A 21,219-nucleotide genomic window follows, 5' to 3' on the forward strand; every position below is an offset into this window, starting at 1 on the left:
TGCTTTGGCTAATGATATCCCCTGATGGGGAGACAGGAAAGCAGAGCAAATTTTTGAGCAGCTGAAGATGCAATTTGGCCTGGCATCAGCCTTCTTTCTTACAAGAGATGGATGGGGAAAAAACAAAAAACAATAAACAATAAATAACTTCTTAAACTAATGTGCTTCGAAAATGAAAAAAAAAATCTCCTTGATGGCAACTACTCTTCAGAATCTATGCCTCCACAGTATGTGGTGCAAGCTTTGACCTTTTAGTGTTTTAAACAAGTTATGTATTACATTTGAAAAAAGAATTCAGGAAAACAGTATATCATGCAATCTGGAAGTAAATTGTTTGATCCTCAAACCCATACTGTAACCCTGCTTTTCTTTCATTGATCAAAATAAAATTGCTCTTTTTTTGGAGTAGAGGAAATTATAGCTATAATTGGAGAGACTGTCAAATCTTTTTCCCAAAAACAATTTGATAAAGCCAAACAAATAGGCCAAAACAAGACAAAACAAGAAAATAATTTTTGAGCTGCACAAATCAACCAAAGCCAAACAACAATCTGAAAAGTAATAAAGATTTAAAAATTGCTGAACATTGAGTAAGAAAGCAGGGATCTGTGGCATTTTGGCCTGGGTATGATCACATTTTCTCTCCTCACCTAGTTCAGCATGATTGTTCTGCCAGAATGGATCAGACCATGAGAACTAACAGATTCTCTGCAGCAGGCAAAATGAATTTGCCTATTTGGATTGGTAGGTGACACCAACGCCCAACAACACTTCTCAGATCTAGGTAAATGGAGGAAGTCAACATATCAAGTCCATGAATCTGATATTGTGTGGTTGAGGAACAAGTATATTTCTGACTAAGACTAATAACATATGCAGAAGAGACCAGAGAAAGTCAATCTATTCACACACTCCTGGTTAATTCTGAGATGCAAGCTTGTGCATAGGGATACTTGAAAGAGTCCGATAGAGAAGACATACAAATGGCTCAAACTTTTTTTTTTTTTTTTTATTTATTTATTTATTTATTTATTTATTTATTTATTTATTATTATTATTATACTTTAAGTTGTAGGGTACATGTGCATAACGTGCAGGTTTGTTACATATGTATACTTGTGCCATGTTGCTGTGCTGCACCCATCAACTCGTCATTTACATCAGATATAACTCCCAATGCAATCCCTCCCCCCTCCCCCCTCCCCATGATAGGCCCCGGTGTGTGAGTTCCCCTTCCTGAGTCCGAGTGATCTCATTGTTCAGTTCCCACCTATGAGTGAGAACATGCGGTGTTTGGTTTTCTGTTCTTGTGAAGTTTGCTAAGAATGATGGATTCCAGCTGCATCCAAGTCCCTACAAAGGACTCAAACTCATCCTTTTTTATGGCTGCATAGTATTCCATGGTGTATATTGCCACATTTCCTTAATCCAATCTGTCACTGAGACATTTGGGTTGATTCCAAGTCTTTGCTATTGGAATAGTGCTGCAATAAACATACGTGTGCATGTGTCTTTATAGCAGCATAATTTATAATCCTTTGGGTATATACCCAGTAATGGGATGGCTGGGTCATATGGTATGGCTCAAACTTTGAATGCATTTCCTTAGCTACTCGCCCTCCTATTGGTAGAGACTGGAAGCCTTACTGGCTCAAGTAATTTGAACACAACATTAGTCCATTCATTGGCTGACTACGAAACTTGTCAAACACAGGATCAACCACCAAGTAGTGAGACCTAAAAATCAAATTAACAGCACATATATAAATGGAGCAGATACTTGAGTGTCCATATATTATATGAAACACAGATTGCAGAGATTTAGCTGAAGCAAGTTACTAAGGAAAGAGTGAAACCAACAAAAGTAACAACAAACCTTTCAAGGAAAAAATATTATAGTCCAGAATTTTTACAATATATTATCTAAATCACCTAGTTCTCAACAAATCTTAAGTGTTATATAAAGAAACAACAACAAAAAAGGTATCCCCTACACAGGAAAATGAAGAAACAAACAAACAAACAGTCAATAACATTTTTCTCTGAGTATTAACAGATATTAGATTTAGCAGGGAAAGCCCTCAAAGCCATTTTATAGATACATTCAAAGGACTAAAGGAGACTGTTAAAAGAATTAAAGGAAAATATAAAAGCAATTAACAGAGATCCCCAATAAAGATGTAAAAATTATAGAAATTGAATAAAATAGAGTTTCACAATAATAAAATTGAAATGAAAAAATTATTAAAATAGCTCAAAAGCAGAAGAAAGAATGGTTGGATTTAAAGACTGATCAATAAAAATTATCTAGTGTGAAGAATAGAGGAGGAAAAAGATGAAAAGATAATGTAAAAATGTATTATTGAAGTTTATAACATAATGAATATATGACAATTTTAACAAAAAAAGAGAGGAATGAATGTATCTTGCAAAAAGGTTTAATTATTCAATCAAAGTTCAGTTAATATTAATATGAAGTACATGATGATTAATTAAGGTATATATTATTATATATAATATAATCCTTAAAACAATTATTCAAAAAATAACCAAAAAACACATTTAGGAAATCAATAAATGAGTGAATATTCTATGCTAAAAATATATATTTTTTTAGCTCAAAAGAGTGCAGCTATGGAGGAACAGACACAATTTGGAAAAGGACATATCTTTAAAACAAATTACAAAATAACAAAGATAAATTCACCCATTTTGTTAATTATATTGACATATGATAATACTATACCATTTTATGGATACATTGAAAGAACTAAAAAACTGTTAAAACAAAGAAAAATATAAAAGCAATAATCAACAGAAATTCCCAATAAGGATGTAAAAATTATAAAAATCGGAAAATCTAAAATTTCACCGAGTCAGGAAATTAAAGAAATAAAAAAAAATAAAATTTTTAAAAAAGGAAACAACCTTTCTATATTAGGCTGACTCACCCTAAAGGCAGTAACAGGCAAAGTCCAAGCCCAGGCGAAGTCTCAATAACATTATCTAAGAAGCTAAGGCTCAAAGGGATGTGCGCTTGAGACTCTCCCAGTACTTTTTCCGGGAGAAAAAGTACCCTTCCCCTCGAATTCCACCCCCCTCCATGTTATTGTACCTTGCTCTGCAAGTTTTATAAGGTTATAGATTCCTGTTTTCTGTAACTAGTAACTTGAAGCATTCTATTTTATCTAAGCAGCACAGTGAAGGTTATAAGACATGCTTGAGCAGGCCTGGGCTGCAGCCATCTAGGTGCCATAGCGAAGGTTATGAGATAAGCCCGTGAAAGGCTCTTTTGAGCAAGCCTAGATAACAGCCATCTGGGATGCACAGCAAGGGTCATATGTAAAACTGAATTATGAACTTGTCACAATTTGATTAATTGCCTTTGTTCTGCCTCTGTATCCTTGCTTTCATGTCACTATGCTTTGCACCACTGTAAGCTTGTTTTAGGCTAGCCCACTCTCTTTTAGAAGTGTGTATAAGAGTCAAGTGCTGTCTTTGTTCTGGGCTGTTTTTGGATGTTAATCTGCTGGGTCTGAGTGCACTCAATGACATCTTCCTGTTCTACCTACTGATATCACTGATCTCTCCAGTCTCCTGAATTCTGCAACTCACAATGCCAAAACTGAAATGACAAAGTTTTTAAAATAGCTCAAAAGCAGAAAAAACAATATTTGGATTCAAATGATAATAACATATGATAGTAGTAGTGGTAGTAATAATAGCCTTATTACTCCAATCAGAAGTCAAATATTTATCAGATTGGACATATATAATAGGTAAAACAAACTATAAGTTGTCTACAGGATATCTACCTTAAATTAAAATAGATTTTAATGGGAACATAAATTCTACAAATGATAAACAAAAATCAGAGCTGGAGTGCAATGTAGTATCAGATAAAATAGACTTTAAGGTAAGATGTATTATTATAGACAACCAGTCAATTTCATAATGATAAAATTTTCAGTGCATCAGGAAGATAAAACAACTTAAATATATTGCTATCTAATAAGACAGGCCAAAAATGCATGAAGTAAAATAAGAAGAATGAACAGAATTGAAGAGAGAAATAAGAAATCCAACAATAAAAACTAGAAACTTTCAAACTCTACTTTTAATGATGGATAGAACCAACTGAAAAATCAGAAACAATATAGAGACTTGAACTCAAAGTTTACAATTTAAAAAAATTAGAGAACACAATTTACCAAAAGTAATAATGAAAAGCGGGATATCATTAATGACTCTGAATAAATAAAAATAGATTGTAAGGGATTATTATGAAAAACTATATATCAGCAAATGATATAAGTTAGATGAAATAGAAAAATTCCTAGAAAGACAGACATTATTAAAACTTAAGAAGAAAAAGAAAATCTGAATTTACATGCTCCTTGACTTAGAGTGGAGTTATGTTGCAACAGACCAATGATAAAGTCAAAAAATTGTAAGGTTAATTATTGTAAGTCAGGGACAGTATGTTTACTTATAAAACATGAAGAAATTCAATTAGTAATTGAAAATATTTCCACAAAGGAAAGTTCAGGCCTGGATTAATTCTATCAAATAAAAGAAAGTGTTAGTATAAAATTAAAATTATTGGATTTCAATTTTATGAAATCGAAGATCAAAGACCATTGACCAACTCAATTTTGTGAGGCTGGAATTATTCTGATACTTAATTCAGATAAACATAACCCAAGAAAAAAAAGACCAATACTTCTCACAAACACTCATGGAAAATTCTTGACTAAAATGCTAGTAAACTAAAACCAGCAACATATAACAGTATTTTGCATCATAACAGAGTCATATTTATCTCAGAAAGCAAAGTTGGTTTAACATAAAGATGAAGTAAGCAATATATATGTGTGTGTGTGTGTGTGTGTATAAAAATACAAACTCACATGATCATCTTATTAGAAACAGGAAAAACATTGGCAAACACATTCATGATCTAACACAAATTCATTATTTAAAAAAAGAATAACTGTCAGCAAACAACTTCCTCAACCTGACAAATGATTTATATGAAATACCCACAACTAACATAACTTTAGTGATGAAAATTCATGCTTTTCCTCAAAAATCAGGAAGAAGTCAAGAATGCGTATTCTCTTTACTTCTATTCAACCTTCTACAATGGAGTCTTACTATGGCTGTCAAGAAGAATAAATGAAAGACATCCAGATTAGAAAGAAAGAATTAAAATTGTCTTATTTGCAGAAGACGTAATTTTCTACATTGAATATCTTGGGCTGGGTGTGGTGGCTCATGCCTGTAATTCCAGCACTTTGGGAGGTTGAGACAGGTGGATCATGAGGTCAGGAGATTGAGACCACGGTGAAACCCCGTCTTCACTAAAAATACAAAAATTACCCAGGTGTGATGGTGGGTGCCTATAGTCCCAGCTACTCAGGAGGCTGAGGCAGGAGAATGGCATGAACCCAGGAGGCAGAGCTTGCAGTGAGCCAAGATCATGCCACTGCACTCCAGCCTGGGCAACAGAGTGAGACTCTGTATCAAAAATAAATAAATAAATAAAAATTAAAATAAAAAAGAATATCTTGTAAAATCTACTAAACTACTGTTAGAATTAACAGACAAGTTTATCAAGATTACAGGATACAAAATAAATATATAAAAATAATTGTATTTCTATAAACCAGTAGTGAACAGTAAAAATATAAAGAAAATACAATTAATCATCACAACAAAATAAAGTACTTTGAATGTAATTAACATTTACATAAGTTCGTAACTTGTACCCTGAAAACTAAAACAACATTGTCAAAAGAAATTTTGAAACATTTAAATAAATGGAAGGACAATCATGTTCTTGGACCAGTTTTCTCATAGATTTTAATGTAAGATTTAAAACTATAAAATGTATAGAAAACTAATTGACATAAGGATAAAAAATAATTGTAACCTTGGGTTGGGCAAATAATTCTTAGACATCAAATACAATTTACTTTTAAAAATTGATAAATTGTACTGCATCAAAATTAAAAATTATTGTACTTCAAAGACAGCATTATAAAATAAACAGAGGGTACATGTGACATTCTTTTTTCTTCTTGTCTACAGGTTCACTTTCTGAAAACTTAGAATCTTTCCTTTTCCAATCTTGGAATTAATAATTTTCTTCAAAGGCAGGGACATCATCTTTGACAGTAAATGATCAAACTACAGACTAGGAGAAAACATTTTTAAATTATACGTCTAATAGAAGACTTGTATCCAGTTATAAAATCACCCCTACAATTCAATGATAGTAAGACAAATAACACAATTTAAAAACAATAAAAAATTTAAACAGGCACTTCAGCAAAGAACACATGGGAATGATCAACAAGCACATAGAAAGTTGCTTACATTATTATTAGCAAAATGATACTGAAATCACAGAAACACAACTACATACCTACTACAATCACTATAAGGAAAAATTCAGACAACCTCAAGTATCAGAAAGAATACAGAAAAACAAGAACCATCATGCATTACTAGTGGGTTGATAAAAATAGTACAGCTGGCCAGGCACAGTGGCTTATGACTGTAATCCCAGCACTCTGGGAGGCTGCAGTGGATGGATCACCTGAGGTCAGGAGTTTGGGACCAGCCGAACTGGTGAAACCCCATGTCTACTAAAAACACAAAAATTAGCTTGACGGAGTGGTGGGCACCTGTAATCCCAGCTACTTGGGGGGTCTGGTGAGAGAATCACTTGAACCTGGAAGGCAGAGATTGCAGTGAGCAGAGATCACGCCACTGCACTCCAGCCTGGGTGAGCGAGACTCCATCTTAAAAAAAAAAAAAAAAAAAAGTACAGCTACATTGAAAAACATTTCTCAAAAAATATAAACATGCCTTTACTATATAACCCAAGATTTTCACTCCTAGGAATCTATCAAAAAACAAAAACAAAAAAGATAGGTCCACATCAATGTCCCCAACACCATTATTCCTAATAGACAGAAACTGGAAGCAACTCAAATATCTATCAACTGGCTAATTGATACATGTGTTTTATCAATACAATAGATTATTCAGATATACAAAAGAGTGAACTACCAACACATGCTAGAACTTAGATGACCTCAAACACAGCATGCTACGTGATAAATCCCATATTTGTCTGTTTTAATGCTGCTAATAAAGACATAACCAAGACTGAGTAATTTATACAAGAAAGAGGTTTAACGGACTCACAGTTCCACATGACTGAAGAGGCCTCGTAATCATGATAGAAGACAAAGAGGAGCAAGTCACATCTTAGGTGGATGGTAGCAGGCAAAGATATGTGCATAAATACTCCCCCTTACAAAACCATCAGATTTCATAAGACTTATTCACTATCATGAGAACAACACAGAAAAGACATACCCTCATGTCTCAGTTATCTCTCACTGGATCTCTCCCACAGCATGTGGTGAGCCGCAATTCAAGAGGAGATTTGGATGGGGACATAACCAAACCATATCATTCCATCCTTGGCCACTCCCAAATCTCATGTCCTCACATTTCAAAACCAATATTGCCTTCCTAACAGTCCCCCAAAGTCTTAATTCATTTCAGCATTAACTTGAAATAGTCCACAGTCCAAAATCTCATCTGAGACAAGGAAAATCCCTTCCACCTATGAGCCTGTAAAATTAAAAGCAAGTTAGTTACTTTCTAGATACAATGGGGGTACAGGCAATGAGTAAATATCGTCATTCCAAATGGGAGGAATTGGCCAAAACAAAAGGGCTACAGGTCCCATGCAAGTCCAAAATCCAGGGGGCCACTAAAATCTTAAAGCTCCAAAATGATCTCTTTTCACTCCATGTTTCACATCCAGGACACACTGATGCAAGAGGTGAGTTCCCATGGTCTTGGGCATCTCTGTCTCTGTGACTTTGCAGGGTACAGCCTCCATCCCAGCTGCTTTCATTTGCTGGCATTGAGTGTCTGCAGCTTTTCTAGGCACACAGTACAAGCTGTCGGTGGACCTACCATTCTGGGATCTGAAGGACAGTGGTCCTCTTCTCACAGCTCCACTAGGCAGCACCCCAGTATAGACCCTGTGTGGGGGCCTTTTTTCCTTCCAAACTGCCCTAGAAGAGTTTCTCCATGAGGGCCCCACCCCTGAAGCAAACTTCTGCCTGGGCATCCAAGCCTTTCCATATATCCTCTGAAATCTAGTTAGAGGTTCCCAAACCCCAATTGTTGACTTCTGGCACTCCCAGGCTCAACACCACATGGATGCTGCCAGGGCTTGGGGCTTACACCGTCTGAAGCCAGGGCCAAGTTCTATGTTGGCCCATTTCAGCCACAGTTGAAGTAGCTGGAATGCAGTTCACCAAGTCCTTGGGCTACACACAGCATGAGGACCCTATGCCAAGCCCATGAAACCATTTTTTCCTTTCTGTGTTGGGAAGGGTTGCTGTGAAGACCTCTGACATGCCCTAGAGATACTTTCCCCATTGTCTGGGGGATTAACATTCACCTCGTCCTTACTTATGCAAATTTCTTTAGCCTGCTTGAACTTCTCCTAAGAAAATGAGTTTTTCTTTTCTAGCACACTGTCAAACTCCAAATTTTCTGAACTTTTATGCTCTGCTTCCCTTATAAACCTGAATGCCTTTAACAGCACCCAAGTCACACCTTGAATGCTTTGCTGATTAAAAATTTCTTCCATCAGATTCCACAAATCTCTAGGGCAGGGCAAAATGCACCAGTCTCTTTGCTAAAACATAACAAGAGTCACCTTTGCTCCAGTTCCCGACAAGTTTCTCATTTCCACCTGAAACCTCCTCAGCCTGAACTTTATTGTCCATATCACTATCAGCATTTTTGGCAAAGCCATTCAACAAGTTTCCAGGAAGTTCCAAATTTTCCCACATTTTCCTGTCTTCTTCTGAGCCTTCCTAACTGTTCCAACCCCTGCCTAATACCCAGTTCCAAAGTCACTTCCACATTTTTGGGTATCTTTACACCAGCACCCCATTCTACTGGTACCAGTTTACTGTATTAGTCTATTTTCATACTGCTAATGAAAACGTACCCTAGACCAGGTAATTTATACAGGAAGGAGGTTTAATGGACTCGCAGTTCCACATGGCTGGGAGGCCTCACAATCATGGTGGAAGGCAAGGAGGAGCAAGTCACGTCTTACAGGGATGGCAGCAAGCAAAGAGAGAGCTTGTGCAGGAAAATTCCCCCTTATAAATCCATCAGATCTCATGGAACTTATTCACTATCATGAGAACAGCACAGGAAAGACCCCCTCCCCATGACTCAATTACCTTCCACTGGGTCCCTCCCACTATATGTGGGAATTGTGAGAGCTACAATTCAAGATGATATTTGGGTGAGGAAGGACACAGCCAAACCATTTCAAAGGCCAAATGTATAAGACTGACTCTCTCTCTCTCTCTCTCTCTCTTTCTCTCTCTCTCTCCCTCTGTGTGTGTGTGTGTGTTTGTATGTGTGTGTGTTTATTTATGGAAATTTTTTAGAAAAGGCAGTTTTATAGAGAATCCTGAAAACAGTGGGTTCTTAGGGCAGGGTGTGGGAACCAGTATTAACTTTGGGGGATGATGGAATGTTCTAAATCTGAATTATGATGCAGGTTACACACTCTAAGTGTGTTTAAATTGCAAAGTTGTTTTCTAAGTTGTTTGCTATAAACCTTTATTAAATTTTTACATTTACAAATTGATCATAACTGAAATAATTCACTGAGGAAATAAACCAAAATTTTCAACCAAAAAGAATAAATAAAACCTAATTACTACTTGTTCCTATAATTATGTGTTGGTATGGAGGTGTATGTGACATTCTTTTTTTTTCTTTGTCTACATACTCACTGTCTGAATTCTTCTCCTCCAGTCGTGCAACTAATACTTTTATTCCAAGGTAGTTCAGGAGATCCACATTTGATATCAGCAACAAAAGGCCAATTTAACAGAAAAGAAAAGTTGTATTTTATTACAACTGTAGCTAACATTTTGAGTCAATTTTCCCCTTGTTATCCTATTGTTAATGGCCTAATTTGTAGATGAGGTTAAATAAAAGGCAAAGTTTTACTGTGAATAAACACTCAAGTAATGGAAATAGACAAAAGAGGTTTAATCATTTTTAATTTTATCATTTACTAGTACAGGAATATTGAAAAAGTTACTTGACATTTTCCAGCAACAAATTTCTCATGTAGAAATGGATATGATAGTATCTGTCTTCCTCATCCAGTCTTATTAAATAAGATATTACATATAAAGGCTTTAGCATAGTTTTTGACAAGCAAAATATATTTGAAATATAACCACTTTTCACTTTATCCCTTGTAATCTCCACAGGCCATGAGAGTATGAATCTTTCCTACAAATAAAGTAACTGATGAATGATCTCTCTGCTTCTGCCTTTGTCCTCCCATAGGCTATTATTCACAGAAGAGATATTTCCAAATTGCAAATCAGATTGTATCACTCCCATGCTATAAGCTTCAGTGACTTCCTTCAAGTCCTAATGTGATTTGACTCCCTACTACCTCTCTAGCCTCTTTCCTATCAATTTCCTCCATGGTCACAGAGCAAATCTGACCTTGCAATTCCTCAAACTCATAACAAATTTCATCTTAAAGCATTTGCCCCTCTTGTTTATTTTTCTGGAATATTCTTCCCCCAGATAGTCAAATAACTTATTCCCTAACTTCACTCAAGACAAATAAACCGTCTCAAAGAGACCTTTCCTGAGTCTTCTACCTATGATAGCAAACTCTATCACTCTATCTATGCCCCCTAAACTTACTGTGTTTCTACTACTGAATAATACTTTTTTCTGTGCATAATTTTTCTCTTCTAGATTACAAGCAACTTGAAGGTAGTCCCTTTGTATTTTTGTTTCACTGTTGTTTTATTAAATCAGTATCTACAACAGTGACAGACACATAATATACTCTCAACAAATATTTGCCTACTACATGAATGAGTGACAAAAAGTAGCCACTCAATATTCTTAAACAGCAGTATAATTGAATAGGATCCTATGTAATTTGACTCACTATTGGTTAAAAAACAAAGCATTGGAATGGATTTCCTAATTAAAACGAAGTGAAAAAAGTAAAATCCTCACGTCTCCTAATAGTCATTTAAAAAATCAAAACAAACAAAACAAAACAAAACAAAAAACCAACCCCACTTTCCATTCAAAGTAGATAACATGTTCAAAGATCACATATTTCTCTGAAAATTAAATGGAAAATAAATTCAATATTTTTCTATATAAATTCATTATTGATTTACTACTGTCCTTCTATTTCTGTTTCAGTGTTAAAGTCAGTATAATTTATCTTCCTTAGGGAGCCTCATGGATATGTAAGACCTCTGAACATAATACTGCTCTCATAAGAGAACAGGGATTTATTTCTGTGAACAATTAATCACGGCTTCCTGGAAATGCTTTGCAGACCCAGTCCTCCCAAAGCTATTTATCTCCTTCCTTATAAAATGCCTTATTATGTGATTTAACTCTTTGTGGCCTGGATGCTCTATTATGCCTCATATTTACTTTGCAACTACACTAAATCATTTCATAAAACAATGTGTGCTACAAAAAAGTTGAAAGTTGTAAAATGCTATAAAAGCATGCTTGTAAAGTAAATGCAATGACTGGGGAAACAAGCTCTTTGTTTGTAGTGATCCAGTTTCTGGCTACAGGATTTAAATCCTTCTAAGATCCAGTTGACTTTGGAGCCATTTAGTGAGGGCTGGTAGCTTAAATATCCATGATGATAAGTTATTTTTATGGTTAGAGAGAATCTCTTGGAACCTGGTCATCTTTTTTATTGGCCTTATCCCAGGAGAATTAGCTGGGCGAATAGAGAGCATTTTCGGCCATGTTCTGCCTGTATTCCCCTAGATGGGGCTGCTTCCCTATTCCCAGCTAACCTTGCCCTTCCCTCCTCCTCCCTTTTCTCACTCATCTCCACCTGCCTTAAGAAACTTGCTTAAAGAGTAGAATGAGAGGCAATCACTAACTGAACTATGTCTGAATTTATATCAGAGTAGAATTTTGCTTAAATCTTTTTCAATCTAAACTTTTTTGGAGGTGGAATTAGAGTTTGTGGAGAAGTTAAATGAATTAACTTTGTCTCTATACCTGTCATTTTACCTCCCACCAGCAAGTACTTCATTAACAAATTGAGGTAGAAAGACACTAACAAAATAAAAGAACTTCACCAAAATCAGGCAAGAGAAAGAAATAAAGGGTATTCAGTTAGGAAAAGAAGAAGTCAAATTGCCCCTGTTTGCAGATGACAAGATTGTATATTTAGAAAACCTCACTGTCTCAGGCCAAAATCTCCTTAAGCTGATAAGCAATTTCAGCAAAGTCTCAGGATACAAAATTAATGTGCAAAAATCACAAGCATTCTTATACACCAGTAACAGACAAACACAGAGCCAAATCATGAATGAACTCCCATTCACAATAGCTTCAAAGGAATAAAATACCTAGGAATCCAACTTACAAGGGATGTAAAAGACCTCTTCAAGGAGAACTACAAACCACTGCTCAGTGAAATAAAAGAGGACACAAACAAATGGAAGAACATACTATGCTCATGGATAGGAAGAATCAATATTGTGAAAATGGCCATACTGCCCAAGGTAATTTATAGATTCAATGCCATCCCCATCAAGCTACCAATGAGTTTCTTCACAGAATTGGAAAAAACTGCTTTAAAGTTCATATGGAACCAAAAAAGAGCCCTCATTGCCAAGACAATCCTAAGCCAAAAGAACAAAGCTGGAGACATCATGCTACCTGACTTCAAACTATACTACAAGGCGACAGTAACCAAAACAGCATGGTACTGGTACCAAAACAGAGATATAGACCAATGGTACAGAACAGAGCCCTCAGAAATAATACCTCACATACACAGCCATCTGATCTTTCACAAACCTGACAAAAACAAGAAATGGGGAAAGGATTCCCTATTTAATAAACAGTGCTGGGAAAATTGGCTAGCCATAAGTAGAAAGCTGAAACTGGATCCTTTCCTTACTCCTTATACGAAAATTAATTCAAGATGGATTAGAGACTTAAATGTTAGACCTAAAACCATAAAAACCCTAGAAGAAAACCTAGGTAATACGATTCAGGACATAGGCATGGGCAAGGACTTCATGTCTAAAACACCAAAAGCAACGGCAACAAAAGCCAAAATTGACAAATGGGATCTAATTAAACTAAAGAGCTTCTGCACAGCAAAAGAAACTACCATCAGAGTGAACAGGCAACCTACAGAATGGGAGAAAATGTTTGCAATCTACTCATCTGACAAAGGGCTAATATCCAGAACCTACAAAGAACTCAAACAAATTTACAAGAAAAAAAACAAACAACCCCATCAAAAAGTGGGCAAAGGATATGAACAGACACTTCTCAAAAGAAGACATTCATACAGCCAACAGACACATGAAAAAATGCTCATCATCACTCGCCATCAGAGAAATGCAAATCAAAACCACAATGAGATACCATCTCACACCAGTTAGAATGGCAATCATTAAAAAGGAAACAACAGGTGCTGGAGAGGATGTGGAGAAATAGGAAAACGTTTACACTGTTGGTGGGATTGTAAACTAGTTCAACCATTATGGAAAACAGTATGGCGATTCCTCAAGGATCTAGAATTAGAAATACCATATGACCCAGCCATCCCATTACTGGGTATATACCCAAAGGATTATAAATCATGCTGCTATAGAGACACATGCACACGTATGTTCACTGCGGCACTATTCACAATAGCAAGACTTGGAATCAACCCAAATGTCCATCAGTGACAGACTGGATTAAGAAAATGTGGCACATATACACCATGGAATACTATGCAGCCATAAAAAAGGATGAGTTCGTGTCTTTGGAGGGACATGGATGCAGCTGGAAACCATCATTCTCAGCAAACTATCGCAAGAACAGAAAACCAAACACCGCATATTCTCACTCATAGGTGGGAATTGAACAAAAGATCACTTGGACACGGGAAAGGGAACATCACACACTGGGGCCTATTGTGGGGAGCAGGGAGGGGGGAGGGATGGCATTGGGAGTTATACCTGATGTAAATGACGAGTTGATGGGTGCTGATGAGTTGATGGGTGCAGCTCACCAACATGGCACATGTATACATATGTAACAAACCTGCATGTTTTGCACATGTACCCTACAACTTAAAGTATAATAAAAAAAAATGCTCTTAATAATGGTATAAATAAAGCATTGGGGGATTTTGTCACATCCCCCAATCACGACTATTCTACATAGAGGAAAAAAGTCACAAAGGTCATACAAAAATAACAATATTGTATGCCGCAGCACAGGAAAGGAGAAAGAGCAAAACAAAATCTCAAGAAATAAATTCCCACTTCTTCTATGTGGGTCTGTGTTTTCTCTTTTATAAAATGTGAGGGATAAACTTTTCCTTGAGGGTCGCTTCTTGCTCTAAAGTGAAAACATCTGTCACATCCAGATTACCCAAGTTGAATATTATGAACCCAGAAATATATTTTGGGAAAATCTTCTTCCTCTGTTCAGGAATTCATGGTTACCTGTTGTGTCTCTGGATGGATGCAAATGTTTAGATCTCCATTTCCTACTCCATATTAGGTATCTCAAGAGAATGGCATTGAAACAAGTGTATGATCCTGACTGGTGGCCTAACAGGGCAGTAAGCAAACTTTTCAGTTAAGGTTTACAAATGAATGTGCCTTAAATTCTAAATAAATTGCTTTTTTTTTTATTTTAACTGTATGAATTACCAGATGCATTTGATAGAAAATGAGGGGCATGCACTGAGTATAAGAATGAGTTTTACATTGGTAACAACATAGCAAGTAATCACAACTGATTAACACAATTTTATTAGCTAGTACCTCATAGATTCAAAACTGTAAGTCCTTATGTAGTATCTCATTTGAAAATTATGGTTGAAATGATTCAAGAACTATAGTTACTTTTGTTTGCGTGTTTAAACAAATTATTGAAGATTAAATGAAAACAACATGGCAGGACTGTTGTGTTACCAAGCAAAGAGATGTCTAAAGCTGTGAAAATAGATCTGTGAGATAATATGTCATAGGGAGTAAGAGCTTGGGGTATGGATTCTAACACACTTGTGACTGAATCTTGAATTTACGATTTACTTTCGAAGTGATTTTTTGTAATTTCTTAAACCTCAGTCTTTTCCTCTGAATAAGTAAGATTATATAATTTATCAGGCTGTTATTATAAAGAATAGACAGTACAGATTAATCATGGTATTGTCTATATAATAAGCAAATAATGAAGGATAATTTTCTCATCATCATTATTCTCATCCTTATGTTTACCATTATATTCAGTAGCACCTTGGAAAATTTACCAAAGCCCAGAGTTTGGCTCTCAAATTTTCAGACTTAAGGACCCAATTTTGTCACCATACCAAGATCTGTTGTGTCTTTTAGGAGTGAACTTAAGTTAACTGAAGTCAATGAGAGACTGATATGTAATATAAGCCTGAATGCCAGTTGGTTGATTTTCAATAATAACTACAATTCTTATACAAAGAATTGCTGAAACACTATTATCTCTCTATAGGAATGGAGGCATAGAAAGTCAGATTACAATCCTATAGTTTATGGATTAACATAGTGTTAGGAAAGAAATGTCAGTTACATATTCCTTGTATGTAGTGGCAACGGGATATGGTGGTATGATGCAGCTATCCCTGCAATGAAGATATATTGCTCTCACAAGGATTGGTCTGTACGAAAGGCACTATTTTTACTGTCTGGTGTTAAACATCAGTTAGCAAATTCTAGATCTTGAGGGATTTTTGTCGTTGTTTTTTCTGGTCTGTAGGCTGACAATATTCACATAGCCTTTCTTCATCAGGGAAATAATACAATGAGCTATTTTTCTCTTCCTATACTGCTATATAATTCTTAGATTTCTTCAGGCATTTAGCTTCACTTCACAATGATTAGAGTATTGGTGTTCCAAATCTGTTGTCTCACAATGTCAGATACTTTGTTTCCTCTAATAAGTGACTAATCTCATGTATTGTGTGAAAATTCTCTTAGAGAGTCATATTGTTTCAAATGTATTGGCAGCTACCTATTATTTGGCTAAAATATTGCCCTAGTAATTTACCACATTAATCAGATTCTAAAAGGAATATAGAATATTCAGCAAACAAAATATTCAACAAAATTATTGGATTTATATTAATTATTTCATAGCTATTTCTTATCCTCCATGAAGCTGGCTATGTTTAGGTACTGAGGATTATGTGGAAAACAGGCTCAGTCCTTGTCCTTCAGGAGCTTACTTTTTAGAGGGTAAGACTGAAAAGTAAGTATTGGGAAGTTTGATTATACTTATAATAGAATAATAATGATATGCTGGGAGACTCGACAGTGTCTAGGTCTAAACTCAGATCAATATTTGACATACTTAGGCGCTAAACATTCAGAATGGAAAAATGTCAGCCTTAAATAATCAGTTTAGACATCCCACAGGACACCAGCTAAATATCACTCGTATGTTTTTCTGATATTCAAGTAAATCCTTCCTAGGGAAGTGTTTCTTAGACAAAATTACAACAGAGGACCAGATTTTCAACAAATGAAAAATACGGCATGGGGTGTTTCAGACATAGAAAATGGCAGGCTTAAAGGTGTGAAGGTCAAGTATATAGCATAGCCTGGATGAGTGAATCAGTCAAGATACACACCATGAAGATCTTATAAATTGGTGAATAACTTTAAGCAAAGGATAGGAGATGGAGTCAAAGTTTTGGAAGTAAAGGTGACCCATTGTGTGTTGTCATTAGATGACTTAGACAGTGGCAGTTAGAGAAAACTGATGGATCTGGGAAATGCATTAGGGTATAAAATAAACAGGATTTTAGTGAGGTAGATTGTGGAGGTGCTCATAGATGAAGATGAGACATTAATTCCTACTTTTTAAGTTGTACTATACACATAGCATCAAAGGAGGAGCAGCTTTGGATGCGTGAGACAGTAATTCAGATGTTGACAGCAAATTTGAGATATTTGCCAGCCATTTAAGGGAGATTCTTCAGTAGAGAGTTGAATATGTATGTCAGGAATTCATGATGTCATTTGGAAACAAAGTTTAGAGGTAAAGATGGCTGAGCTACATGCTTTAATTCAAGTGGGAATAGAAAGACCCTGTCACAATTAGTGCATTTTATTCAGAGGTAGAAGTACATATGTAGAATTCGAAATTGCTGAGAGTTTTAGACTGTTTTAATGAGAGAAAAGCCAGAAAGGTTTTCCATAATCTATGACTACAACAGAGAGGAGGAGATAAAGAGAGTAACACTAATCAGAAATTCATGTGCTTCAGGTACTGTGGAATGATAAATAGAACTCTAAATACAGTTCATTTCTTCTAATTGCCTGCTTGCCCTCTCAGGCAATTACTATTATCCTTATTTTACAGATGGGAAAATTGAAGCTCACGGAGGTTAACTTGTCCCATGTAATATAGTAGGTGCTTTTGAACAAGACAGAATTGTGAAATATAATTAAAATGCATGTTTATTCTTGTCCCTCACTGTCTCTCTATATTTAGTCAGTAGAGGTAGTTTTTCTCCTGTCATGGAATAAAAATGTGGTCAAGCCTTATGAACTCTGTTTACTCAGATTTAATGGAACACCCTACAGTTACTGAAATCACACAGTCTTAATTCAACGCATCAAACATGAATATTGAGTGAAATTAAAATCTCATTTCTTCAGTGTGAGGAGTAGGAATTCTCAGCTTGAAAACTAAAATTCCTATTTAGTTCCTGACTGAGGTGCAAAATGGGTACATTGATGGAGACAGATAAAGGTGAAATGAAGTTCTTGTTAAACAGGCATTGCTGTCAGAAGACTTGAAATCCCTTCACCCATCAGATAATCAGAGCGAATGCTTCTTTGCCTCATCACATTGGCATGTTATCAGAATCCATACTCTGCCTTCCTGACTTTGCCCCAGACAGAAGATGGCACATTTCCAGATATGAAAAAGGATCTTCTTTGGTATGTCATTCCTCCTTCAAACCCTGGCTGTTAGAAGTTTATTCCACTCAGAATTTCTCCGTTGAGGGTCCATCATGCTTGTAGGTATTCTCCTAGTCAGTCTTGTAATTTACTTTAGGCTAGTTCTTTCTCCAAGTCAAATTACACACATCTAGTGCTGATGACATATTTCCACCTTCTTGTCCTTGGCGTAACTTTATCTACTGCTCAGTGTGGACATGGGACATGGAAATCTCTCTCTCTCTCTCTGTCTCTCTCTCTCTCTGAAATTTCTGGAAATAAAGGTGACCCATTGCATGTTTTTGCTAGGTGACTGAGATGTTAGCAGTTAGAATAGAGAAAACTAACTAATGGATATAGGAAACACATTAGGGTATAAAATGAACAGGATTTAAATTCCTTTGATGTAAACAGTGAGGTAAGTTGTGGATGTGCTCATAGATGAAGAAATTAATTCCTACTTTTTTAGTTTTGCCATTGTAGCATATAGTACCCAAGAAGGAGCAACATTGGATGTTCTCTTTCTTTCTCTCCTGCTCTCACCTCTTTGCCCTGTTGCCTCAAACTGACATCTATAGACTTTATATTCCTCAATAAGAATTCACTCTGCTACTTTCTTACAATTATAGGAAGCATATACCAAATACTCCAAGGGATCTTATCATAGCATCTTTCATTAGAATTGAGGTTGGGGGTAAGTGCCCTCTGCTTTGGGGTGATGGAGAATCATAGCACACATGCAACTCTCTCTAAAGAAAGAGCCCTCGTACATCCTCGGCCACCCTCTTCTTTCTCAACTCTTTTATGTCCTTAGGGGCTTTCAGTAAATCTGTACTTGTTTTTAAATATTTCCTTTGCAAACTTCATATTGTTCTTCCAAATCACTTCAGAATTTTATATTTGATTTGGCTTGGCCTTGGTTTAAAATTGACCTGCTATTGTAGTCACATCAGTGTGTTCACTCTAGGATTTAAACCCAGGTCAATCTGACTCCAAACTCCTGTCTGTTAACATTTGGGGGCCAACTTTAAATAACAATGTTTTAAAGTTGCCCAAATGTGTCAACTGTTTCCACCCACTTCCAATATCCATTGACACTATCTTGCCTTTTTGGGTTATTTGAATGATCTGATAGTGATTAATATTCATGTCACACTCTCTTGTGATGCTCTGTAGGAGATTTCCCAGAAGGACAATCTATTTTGGCTCTCTTTCAGCTCTTACGTGATAACTTTGAAGAATCCACCAATATTATGCCTCTTCTCTTTCATTTCAGGTCCTATATCTAGGGAGCTTCTTGGTGGATACATCTCTTTGGCAAATGATCTTTCCACACTTGTTTTCAATGACACTTGTTTTCCTCCTCAGTTAGACCGTGTGTAATCAGCAACTATGTTAATATCAGAAATGTTTTTTCTGTAAATATAGTTGTCTGCTGAGTAGCATAATTTATTCTGCTTTCCCTTTAAAGTATATTTCATCACAAAACAGAGGTCACATTGGCTTATACTTACAGATGGTTTGATAATTATGATGATTCTAGATTCTAAATGTATTTGGTTATATTACAAAACCCAAAAGAATGGTAGTTTAGTGCATACAATAAAATGTATCTGGGAATGAGATGACTAATGCCACCTCAGGCGCCTACATAGATTGTTTATAAAAATATCTAATAGCACTTCGTAAAACATAATGGGATTTTAATACTGTTACCAACCTTCACTCCTTATTTTATAATGCACAGAAAAGCTTTGGTTACATTCACCAAGAAGATGCACATATTCTAAAGACATGTAGTTGAAACAACACTTTATTATTGAAAGTTCTATATTTATCAGCATTAAAATTTTCATTTATAAAGTGAGCGAGAGTTCCTTGAAGGGAAGAGTGCTATTATTTTGATTCACTATTTTTTTTGTAATTACAAAATACTCTGAACAATTCTTCAACATGTTGGTAATATATCTGAAACGTGACAGGTTTTGAGGGTACAAAACATGCAGACCTCATCGTCATATTTTATCTTAATTGTATTTGCCATTTTATTTATCTTTCATATTCTCACATTTCACTTGATGCATTCAATCTAAATAATATACAAAAAGATCAAACCACAGGAAGTCCATATGCTCAGTCTATGCTAGCCAGTGAATAGGTTCTCTTTCAACTTTATTTAAATAACAACTCCTGTATCTTAGTATTATGACAAGAGCTTGGCATACAGAGATTGTTCCTTTACATAAAAACCTCCTCCACACAGATTTCAGTAAAGCTTGTATCCCTAAATCATTCCTTTGATAATTATTGAATAAAACCCAATTTCTAATCACATAAAAGAAAAATCATATAACTTAAATGCAGGTTAAGTCAATAATAGATTCAGTTAAAAAACAGGTCAAAGGTGGAGATAACCTCTTTGGGGCAGAGTTGTCATGTTTTATAGTGCAGAAATTAAAGGGAAAAAGAAATGCATATAAATAAAGAAAATAGCCTGTGTAAGCCATAAATATAATTGATAATTATCAAATTTAAGAAAATGGAATGTTTAACTGTTTTCTGCAATCTCATTATATTGCTCAAAGTTTCTAAATATTAATTCTTTATCCTCTAAATGCATGAACACTATTGTCTTTGTTAAAAGTTATATTGGTAAAATGATGGTCAAAGGAACACTTAACACAGCTTAAAATCATAAACTTTAGGTACGTGATGTGAAATATGTTTGCTCCATATTCATATTTACTTCAATTAAAACTTCATCCAAAACAGTTAGTTATATAGATAAAATTCATAGGTCTTATAGAAAGCAGATAAAGAAAATTCCTTTTTTAATGTGATTCATAATGCACACAGATATAGCCTGCCTGCTATCCTCATGTATACTATTCATGATAGATACATGGATAATATACCTATGGTTTGGTTTTTACACCTATTTCTCCTATTTGACTGTAAATTCTGAGGACCTAAAGAGACAGTTATTATCAACTCATACATACCGAGTGATAGAGTGTAAACATTATGAACACTTTGTAAACATTTCTTCAACAAACAGTAGATGAATTAGTTTCAAGATGCCTATCACTAGGAAATTCCAACGTTTTTAATGCTTGGTTCCAAAAAG

The 21,219-nt window shown here is 35.5% G+C and overlaps 1 protein-coding gene across 2 annotated transcripts in view; it reads left to right on the top strand.

Annotated features, from left to right (window-relative positions):
- COMMD9 (COMM domain containing 9) overlaps nucleotides 1-21,219 on the top strand; it is a 1,186,740-nt gene that overhangs the window by 72,738 nt on the left and 1,092,783 nt on the right. The window contains exon 1 of one of the 2 annotated variants that reach the window (XM_050759482.1): nucleotides 18,784-18,787. The exons of the other annotated variant lie outside the window; for it this stretch is intronic. The gene's annotated coding sequence lies outside the window, so the exon portion shown is untranslated. Of the gene's footprint in view, nucleotides 1-18,783; nucleotides 18,788-21,219 lie in introns of those variants that run through there. 2 annotated transcript variants of the gene reach the window in all.

This window comes from Macaca thibetana, chromosome 14 (genome assembly GCF_024542745.1).
Source record: "Macaca thibetana thibetana isolate TM-01 chromosome 14, ASM2454274v1, whole genome shotgun sequence".
Classification (NCBI taxonomy): Eukaryota; Metazoa; Chordata; class Mammalia; order Primates; family Cercopithecidae; genus Macaca; species Macaca thibetana.